This window comes from Otolemur garnettii, unplaced genomic scaffold (assembly GCF_000181295.1).
Source record: "Otolemur garnettii isolate 467f Iridium unplaced genomic scaffold, OtoGar3 scaffold00044, whole genome shotgun sequence".
Classification (NCBI taxonomy): Eukaryota; Metazoa; Chordata; class Mammalia; order Primates; family Galagidae; genus Otolemur; species Otolemur garnettii.
Genome location: NW_003852439.1, coordinates 4,234,883 through 4,244,824, shown reverse-complemented (window position 1 = coordinate 4,244,824; position 9,942 = coordinate 4,234,883).

The following is a 9,942-nucleotide window of genomic DNA, read 5'->3' as shown; positions in this document are numbered from 1 at the left end:
ATGCAGCCTTTAAAAAGAAATAGGACATGCATGACCCTCTGATTTTCCTCCCACCTTCTGAGTTAAGCACAATTCAGACATTTGAGGTCCTTATTTCCTTGATTTTCTTCAGAGTTTTACCCTCCATCTGCACATCCCTAAACAATGAAGTTTGTCATAGCTGTTCTTGAGTTTTATAGAAATGGAATCACACTATAAATATTCTTCTGTGGCTTATTGGTATTTGTTATTTGGGATTCATGCAGGTTAATGTGTATATTAAAATTTATATTATTTGCCAATTTAATAGTATTCCATTACATGTACATGCTTCTCTAGTGGAATTGCTGAGAAATTCAGTATCTACAGTTTCATCCTGACTTAGTAATCTATTGGGTTTTAAGCATGTAGGCGTGTGTTTGTGTATGTGCATATATATTGTATATTTGCATGTGTGTTATATATAATACATATATTTGCCATATGCCTTCCAGATTATTTGGTTCCTAATTGTCTCTTTGACCATTGGAAATTATTTTTATTCAACGTATGATTTTTTCCTTTTGCAAGTTTCTCAGTGCTCCAATAACTAGAAAATTCTCTATCACCCTTAAATCATAAAATTTTTCTCATGCTCTTCTGTTTTATTGCTCTTTTCTTTTTCTCTTTGAGTATTTATGTGTGTGTTTAACCCTTTTTACAACTTGGAACTTATTTTGCTTTACAGCCTGAAGTGAAAATGTTTGTTTTTGTTTGGTTTCCAACTAACTGCTTTCTGTAGCATTGTTAAATAAATCCTCTTTGCCAGATATTGTCTGCGGCATCTCAGCCCTGTGCCTGTCCTTATAGAAAGTCCACCCTACTGCTGTAGCCAAGAGCCTAAAAACAACACTGCCTGGATTTCCCTGACACTGGGTGTTAGACTCTACCAATGGAGGCAGTTATAAGGGATTAACAGGTGGGAAAAATGTAAAAGCTGGTTTTCTGCTTCTGCCGACAGCACTGGCAGACATGCAGACTTCTCGGTTCTTGAAAACACCTATTTTAATTCTTTAGCTCTGGAGTGGGTACTGTCTTCCTATAGGTTTTAATCTCTGAGCAATACAACTTTCTCCCATTTGATCCTGGTTTTTCTATAGATTTGCAATCAGTTCCCTATATTAAATTACCCTCTGTTTAAATACCTAGAGTGGTTTCTGTTTTCCTGAGTATATACTGATAAACCTTCCTCTTCCTAATAATTTACAGTGCCAAGTTTATCGTGTACATGTGCCCGTGTGGGGGGGGGTATAGAAGGAAGGAGGGAGAAATAGAGAGAATGTGTGCTATTTGTTTTAGAGCTGTGTATTTGATTCATTGGTCTTTTTGCTAATTCTTACCCATGTATATTTACCAATACAATTATTATAGCTTAAGCATACATTTCAGTATCTGGAGTGCAAATCCTCCCTCATTCTTCTTTTCTCTTACGATCTTGACTATTCTCATCTACTTACCAAACTGCGTTTTTAAGAAGAAAACAAGTCTTTAAAAGAAAACTTGATTGTACTCTATTACAACCTTTTTTCTCTGCATCTTGCTGGAGCTGTGGGTATTGCTGAAGAGAAAGAAGCGGACATTGGCTCACCGTGGAGACTCACAGAAACAGTCCCATACAATGCCTCCTCCTCACGTAGGCACAGTGGGCAGTTGTGTCTGAGTGCACAGGTGACAAATTATTGTCCATTCAGAGTGGTTCTTCCTGCCACCTTGAGGTCACCCTGTTTGAGGAGGAGGCTGCAGAACTGTCATCTCTAACAATGAAGGGGGACCTTGTTTCCTGTGAGTCAGCCCAACTAACAATGCCCAAGGTCAGAAGTGATATTTTCTGTAAGACCTTGCAATTTCTCAATAATCCTATTTGGGCTCATTGACTGAAATGGCTGTGAGAAAATGATCTGATCATTATTTTAAACACCAGGGCAATCATGTCAGAAGATGCTTCTGAGACATGCACCGTCTCTGCCACAGTAACTACTAAGAGAAAGGGAATTGGGGAAAGTGCCTCGCAGTTCTTTATTTTCTTCTAAGACGAGACTCCATAATGCTCTGAAAACACCCCTAAGCTCCCCCCTCTAGGCTGTCCTCCTGCATTTCTATACAGCCCAGTGTGATTGAAAACAAAGGCTGACCCCTGCCTTGGAAGTCCTGGCTCTGGGGAAGCCTCTGGCACTTTCTCCCATGCAGCTGGCTTTGAATGTAAGACTGCTGGGATCATGAAAGCACTGTTTGTGACCCTCAGGGCTTCGTGCCCTGGGGAGTCAGGCACATTGCATGTGAGTAGTGAGGAAGCTATTTTAGAGGGCACATGGAGATGGTGCCAAGGCTTTCCTGGCAGGGAAACCTGAGAGAAGGGCACCATGACTTTGCACAGACTTGGAGCAGTGGGAATTGCCCCCTACCTCCCACTACCATGAGCTAATTGTTAGACTTGAATTCTGGCGCTCAGTCTATAATTAGCTGAATACATTCTGTGCCTCGGTATGTATTCCTCTTCTGTACAACATTCGCGATAACAATGACTGTGTTAAAAACCTAGATGGAATTAAAATAAGTAATTCCCACGAGAGCTTAGAATAATGCTTTGATGTAATAAACACTCAATACCAAATTGGTCCCATCTCTACACTCCCATTCCCCACCTAGCTCCCAACATTAATTTATAGGTGGTTAATTATCTGAACTCAGGAGCCAGACTGCCCAGTTGATACCCTGATTCTGTTAATTCCTAGCTGTGTGACTTTTATTGAGTCACCTAACCTCTCTGAGCCTTACTTTGCTCATCTATAATATAGATTTAATAACAGTACTCCCACATAGCATTGCTGTATTAGATTAATTCACGATAAACATTTAGACCAATGGTTCTCAACTGGGGGCAACTTGGCCTGTAGGGACATTTGTTAATGTCCGAAGAGGTCTTGGTTGTCACAACTGGTGTGTGTACAATCAGCATATGAGTTGAAGCTGCTAAACATTCCACAAAGCACAGGATAGCCCCCGTAGCAAAGAGTTATTCTGTTGTAAATGTCAGGTTTGAAAAACTCTGAGGGACCAATCTGTGGTTCAGAATGAACCCCCGTCAACATTGCCTGGTATCATTTGAGCAACAGTGTGGTGCATTTACACCATATCAGGGGTGACGCTGTGTGTTGGGAATATAAAGACAGATGCCATGTAAGCCCTGCCCTTAAGTGGCTCCATCCAGAGGGAAAGACTGAGTGTGATCTTTGGGATTGGAGTAGAGTTTGCTGAGTAGAAAAGCTTGATCCCTGAAAACCATTCAGAAGAGTTAATCAAAAAGAACTCCTTGCTATAGAACAATCCAAGGTTTAGGGCAACATCAGGTAAGTAACAACTCAGTGGCTGTCCTTCTGGAAAGAGGTGTAGGAGTCCCATGGTGAGATCCCCATTCTAGTCTGCAGAGGTGAGGGCAGACTTCTCAAAGGAGTTGATGCTAGTCTCTGTATCACAAAGGGGGGTTCAGACTTAGGGAAGCAAATGTGGGGAAGGATGAGGCAGAGGGAACATCACAGACAGAGGTTTCTACATATTCAATAAGTGTTCCCAAACTAGTAGACTCCAGACATAGTTCTAGGCATTGGGAACACATCAGTGAACCAAAGACAAAAATTTCTTCACTTGTGGAGCTTACAGTGCAGTAGGCAGGGGTGGAAGAGAGATTGCTTTAGAGAGGGGTGGCAATAATAAATAGGAAAGTCACAAAAGGCCTCTGTGAGGATAATCACCTTCTTCAAACAATGACTTCAAACAAGTGAAGAAGGGAATTATATTGACTTCTGTATCCCAAACAAAGACAGTAGCTTGTGCAAGGGCCCTGTGGCATGTCTGAGGCTCAGTGGGAAGCCCCATGAGGAGGGGAAAGGAATTGGACTAAAGTGGGAACAGTAGCCAGATCCAGAAAAGTCTTGAATGCCATGGTGAAGAAGAGGGTGGATTATCTTCTGAAGGTGACAGGCTATTCTATCAGCCACCAAGGAAAATAGCCAGACATCTCCTATGGGACACGGCCCTGCCTGAGGCATACAATATTCACTCAGAATGAACAGGCTGTTTTCTGGGTAGCTATGGCCACTGAGTGCTCCTCCACTTACCCAGTCTAAATGCCAATAATCATTGCCTGCAAGATGTGTTCAGCACAGGAGGACTCCTTTTTGTACCCCATCGTGGTAAAGTGTTATGGTGGCAACTGAGCCCCTCGTTTCAATGACATGGGTTTAGGCACAACGTTCTGGCCCTCTGAGTCTCAGATTCCTGACTTGAGGAATGAAGCAATCCTGCAGCTGCTAGCTAACTTCCTTTGCAGCTCCGGGACTCTACGAATGCTTCAAAGTTTTTCATGGATGCCTGAATAACAATTACTAAAATCTGATGCCCGAACAGTACACCAGGCATTGCACTAAACATTTTGCGTGGCATTTTTCTCAGTAGAAGCTCAACAGCACCCCAATATAGAAGTAGTGTTATCTCTGCTTTAGAGATGAGGAAATGGAGGCAGACAGGGGCTGAAGATGTTCCTTAAAGACACATAGCTTGTATTTGACAGGCAGACCCAGTGCTGACTGCAAATGCTGCCCTCTGTGGGCTCCATGAGAGTGAATATGAAACGTAGCATCAGGGTCAAGCTCCCAAATATGTGCGTCACACCCGGGAAGGGGAATGCAAACTCTGCTTCTCCTGGTTCTGCCCCCACACCTGTTCTGCTGATGCACCTGAGGGGCTAGGAAGACCTGGATGGGGTCCTCGTGTTCTTTCCAGCAAGGTCACAGCTATACTGCTAAGTTGTTGAATAAGGGCTGAAGTTTTATCAATTACTTTTCCCACGAGGCAGCTTTGGGCAATAGGTCAGAGGCTTATTCCTGGGGCTGTGTGAAGCATCCTAGACCCCTGCTGAGGGTCAGGTAGAACCAGACTTCAGCTCTAGACACCAGAAGACTCAAGCAACAAGATGGAAAACACAGGCTGGCACGTTCGCCTTACCGCTCGAGGTTGCTTAGCAACCGCAAGTGACAAGCTGCCAACTTGGTGATACAATCGCAGCAGGGAGATCAAAGTAAGCCAATTAAAACTTTTTTTTGCATTTTTTGTTTTTGTTCCTATAATTTCATTTAGTTCTGACTGCCCTCAAACATGGATTAATAAGCTTGCCAGGAGAGAGTGGAATGTGTACCTGTGTATCATACACACATGATCAGGAAACATTTCATGGGCCAGCCAGGGAGCAGAGGCTAATTTAATTAAATGTAGGTTTGTCTACCTATCTTACTTAGTTCTGATTCAAATTTAAAATTTTCTTAGCATTAGGGCCAATCTGATTCTTAGTACTATATGTCAACAATTCCCCACTGCCAATGTTAGTGTCTAGAACCATGTTCTTCGACCATTTTTTTACGTCATGGCACACTTGAATCTATAATTAACCTTCCATGGCGCACTTCAATTATGTTGATTTAAAAAAAAGAGTAATGAATATATTTACTGTGCTTTGAACTTCCTTCAAAAATAATTTAATTAATGCTTTTTAAAAGTTTTTGTGGCATACCTAAGATCATTTCACAGCACACCAGTTGAACATTACTGGTCTAGGACAATGTCAGGCACATAGTAGGTGTTCAATAAAATGACTGGCTGATCAAGTGAATAAACCAATCAATGAAATAGACATAGGGAAAATTGTAAAGCTGACAGCCATTAGTTGAGTCTAAAATCTGTCACTGGGGTCTCAGGTAGTAAATAAAACTTTCCTTATCAAGCACTAGATTTTTCTCTTTTCTTTTTTCATGCTTTCTATTTTACCTCCTCAGTTTTCTGACTGGATTTGAAGCAGCCATAGAAACAGTAAACTTTAGACATAAAGTTTATGAGTGAGCAGTGGAAAGAATGCTTATTGCCTACACCACACGTATCTGGTCCCCTTCGTCCAGTTCTGTGTTCCGATCTGTTGCTGATATGTCTGCCTCAAGAACACCTGCCTGGGTGTTGTTTCCTGTCACACCTCTGAGAGGGTAGATGACACGTCTCTTCCAGAGCATCCCAAACGTGTGTAATTGGACAACACCATTCACTTTATTTCCAAATTGCTCCCCCACCCCCAGGGGGAAGCTGGGTTAAAAAGAAGTGAAGACTTTGACTCTGCTCACAGATATATGCATTTTTGTGTGTGTGAAAATGTGGGATATATGTTAGTCTAGGGTCAAAAAATCTTGAACTGTGCCAGGCTCTTTTACCCATGTGACGTTTAGGTAATTCAAAACATCTGAGTCCTTTGGGTGCACATCATAAGGTATTAGATATTAGGGAGGAGGTGCTCCCTTTTAGTTTTAGATACCTGTGGTTTTAGAAAATTTTTAACTTTAAATAAAATCATTGTTATTATTTCCCTCCTTCCAGCATCACTTTAGACATTTGTTCCTAATTATTCTCTGGTGAAATTTTAATACCATAGATATACATAATACCATGTGTCTGTTTATGTACTATATATCTGTGCTTTATACATAAAAAAGTAAGATCGTTTGCAGTCTTGCCTCTACAAAGTCCCATAACTTTCACCCCCCTGAGGGTGATACAGCATCCTTTGAGAATGCATGTTGCAGAGCAAAAGGACCTCTCTATCTTTCCCTCTGATTTCTGCAACTCAGTAATATAAAATGTCAGTCTATGGTCTATACTTTAAAAGACAAGACATACACACACACACACACACACACACAACAAAACTAACTTCTTTTTTGGAATGCAGTCATTGTAACCTTTCTAGAGCACCCTTTCAGAATTCAGCATTTGAACACTCCTGGCCTGCACCACATTCTTCTTGGCTGAGCTCCATCTATGCATTCATACTCCATGCCCTGCGCCTGTGCAGCTTAAGTATAGAGACTAAGGAGAATGTGATGGATTTATGTGTCATTTTGACTGGGCTACAGGGTGCCCAGAATTTGGTTAAATATCATTCTGGTTATATCTGTGGAGACATTTCAGGATGAGATTAACAGGACTGAGTGTGTGATATTGTCCTCCCCAGTGTGGGTGGGTCTCGTCCCATCAGATGAAGGCCATCAAAAAGGAGGAGTAGAAGAATTCTTTCTCTCTGCCTGTTTTGGTGCTAGGACATCTGTCTTCTGCTTTCAAACAGAAATTTACACCACTGGCCCTTTGGGTCTCCAGCTTGCAAATGGTGGATCATGGAACTTCTCAGCCTTCATAATCATGCGAGGCAATTCCTTATAATAAGTCCCCCCTCTTGATATATATGTAGGTATGATACTGATTCTGCTACTCTAGTGAATTGTGACTAATATGGGGATCTTGGGGATAGATGAGGATGAAGAGTTTGGCAGAGGCTAGATCATGCTGGCTTTGTAAGTCATTGCTGTAACAGACATCTGTAGGTCTGACAATTAAGTTCAAGAACTCATCCTAGAAGAAGTGCTACATGCCTCATTGCTGAATATCACTGTGGTCACCTTTGAAGTGCTCCTCTTGGGAAGCTATGCACTGATGCTAACACATATCCACCCTTCAAAGAATTTTAGAACACTTTTTCTAGAACAGCCATCAGAATAGTCATCATACAGCACTCAAAAACATACAACAACAATGAATGCCACTTACAAGCAGACAATCACACACTCACATAAATGCAGCTGTGAGACTCTGATATACCAAGGTTGTAAAACCTTACTGGGTTGTTTTTACAGTGCTGCCAACATACATACAAGGTGGCAAGTTCTTGAACTTAATTGTCAGAGCTCCTATGATGAAATAGCTCTGATGGTCATTCCAGAAAAAGAGTTCCAAAACTGCTTTGAAGGGTGGACTAGAGCTGGCATCAGTGCATAGCTTCCCAAAGAGAGTACTTTGAAGGTGACTATAGTGATATGCAGCAATGAGGTATGTTTAGGGTAAGTTTGCAAACTAATTATCAGACCTTATATTTTGCCCCTCTCCAATCCCTTCCAATTTCTTTTAATAGCTCTGAGCCAGATACAGTAGCTGTCATGCCTTTAATCCTAGCTGGCACCCTGGGAGACTGAGGGAGGTGGATCACCTGAGCTCAGAAGTTCAAGACAAACCTGAGCAAAAGCAAGACACCATTCTACTTAAAATAGAAAAACTAACTGGGTGTTGTGGCGGGTGACTATGGTCTCAGCTACTCAGGGTGCTGAGACAAGAGAATCACTAAGCCTAAGACCTTGAGGTTGCTGTGAGCTAGAACACCACCACATTCTACCCAGGGTGACTGAGTGAGACTCTGTCTCAAAAAAAGAAAAAAAAAATACTGTTCTGTGTTTATCTCCACCAGCTTCTGTGTGCTTTGCTTCTAGTGGGTGGCATTTGTAATCTTCTTCAGAGGATTACTCTTGGGCTACTGGAGCCACCTCAGCTGATCCGAGAACTAAGTTGATATCCCCCGGGGAGGGCCACAGTGGGGAGTACAGCCCCTAGTTTCTTTGACACAGAACAAATGTTGGTGCAATTTATGTTTCTCTGCTCCTCTCAAGGTCAAGCTAAGAATAGGACATGGCCTGAAATACCTTTCTTGATTACCCTCTTCTCCTCTAGCCAGTTGTCTTGAAAGTACTTCCTTAATCAATTATAGGATCTAGAATTCTTGGATCAAAATCTGCTTCTGGGAGAAATTAACCAAAGACAGTCATAGTCAAGATTTGGATTTTCTTCTGTGAACAGTGGGACCCCCCCCCCACTGAGCGTTTTTATCCAAAGGATAGAAAGCTTATATTTGAAAATTCCACCTTCTAGTCCTAGTCATAGCCTAATTGCATCATTATTCTTGGTTGAACTAGTCATCACCTTTCCTTTCTCTAAGGCAATGTTTTTCAACCTTTTTAATCTCATGGCACACTGAAACCCATAGTTAAACTTCCATGGCATATTTAAATTATATTGATCAAAAAAAAAGAGTAAGGAAAAGAATATATTTACTGTGCTTTGAACTTCTTTTGAAAATAATTAAATTAATGATCTTTAAAAATTTTTGTGGCACACCCAATATTGTCTCACAACACACCAGTTGAAAATCATTGCTCCAGAGTGAACGGAAAAACCTCTTGAATTTTTCTAATTCCCAGCAGCCAGTTGAGTCCTTGCATGGTTGGAATTGTATTTCTGACTTTTGATGGCCCACTCGTAGACATCCCTGTAATCTACTTCATTCATTCAACAAATATTTAATGACTACTTACTATATATTAGATACTACTTCCAATCAATTTAGTCTTTAACATCTTAGAGCCCTAAGCTACTTTGTCTCAAACATCTTTCCTAATAATAAATTCATTCTCATTATTTGCATATTATTATTATTATTATTATTATTAGCTCAACTGTGGTTCTTTCAGTGTCTTGTGTGACTATAGTATTCAGAAAGTTCTATGCATACTGATGGTATGTAAAACAGTTTTGACAAGGAACGTCCATGATACTCACTACGAACTCTGTAGATGCTTCAGGGAGGATCTCACATCACTTTCACACTGTGTGACTGATTGTCCTATAGTAAGTTATAAGTCTCATATGATTAATCTTGGAAGGAAATTTTCTCTGGATATCATTGCAGGATAGCCTAACAATAGGTAATGCAAATATACCATAAGGAAACTCAATTGGTACCTGTTTTATACCAAATAAACAGCACCCATGTCTAAAAATCATTTTGGGTCCTCAATGTTTTCTTTTTATTGTTGTTTTTCTTACTGGTCTTCAAAGGCATTATGTGAAATAAGATAGTTTGTAACTGTTCCAAGACTTAAAATGCTTTGGTATTGCATGAATTATAAATATGTTTTCAAGATTTCATTTCTGTAAGGGGAATTTACTGATCACCTCTTTCCATCTCCACCTCATTATTTTGAAATGATGCAACAGTGACCCACAATAAAT